Below are 802 nucleotides of genomic sequence, written 5' to 3' on the forward strand. Positions count from 1 at the left end.
CAAATGCATATTTTTGCACAACAAATATTTATTAATTACCTATTATGGGGCAATCATTATGCTAGGTATCCAACACCTAAGAATTTAAAATGCATCATCCTTGCCCTAATGGAGCTTAGAAGCCAATGAGGAAGAGAATGTTTCAGTAAAATAATTTTCCCCAATATTGTATTTTTAAAAATTTAAACCTTCAAGTGAGTAAGAATAATACAATGAGCAGTTTATTTCGTTTTCTAGATTGTTATTATTCTGCCACTATTTAAATCCTTCTCTTTCCATTGAGAAATGAATTTTGTGGGTCACTACTAGAATTTAAGAGATATAAATTAGAATAGAATGAAAGACATGTAAGAAACTAGATTTGAACATACCTGAAAAAAATTGAAAATTTCAGTATGTTCCTCATGTAAACAAGGTAAAAATTATTTTGTTAAATCCTCGTCCTAGTTGTGTGTATATGTGTGTTTGTGCAGACTGAGTTATGACATATAATGCATTTTTTACTGTGGCTTTTATTTTTAAAACTTTGAAAGCCACTTTAAGGATCATTATACCATTGCTGTGGAGGATAGCTTGAAGAGGAAAATACTGGTGACAGGGACTCTATATAAGAGGCTACTATAACACTCTAGGAGAGAATGAGAAACCAAACGAAGGAAAAGACAAAGAAGATGGAAGAGATTTATTCCAGAGCATTATGAGAAGGAAAAAGTTAATGACTATTTGATGTGGAAGAGAAGGCACAAGAAAAAAACAGGATGAGTCTTAGATTGATTGCTTGGATAACTGAGTGATTGATGAT

The sequence above is a fragment of the Mandrillus leucophaeus genome, unplaced genomic scaffold (assembly GCF_000951045.1).
Source record: "Mandrillus leucophaeus isolate KB7577 unplaced genomic scaffold, Mleu.le_1.0 Scaffold837, whole genome shotgun sequence".
Lineage (NCBI taxonomy): Eukaryota > Metazoa > Chordata > Mammalia > Primates > Cercopithecidae > Mandrillus > Mandrillus leucophaeus.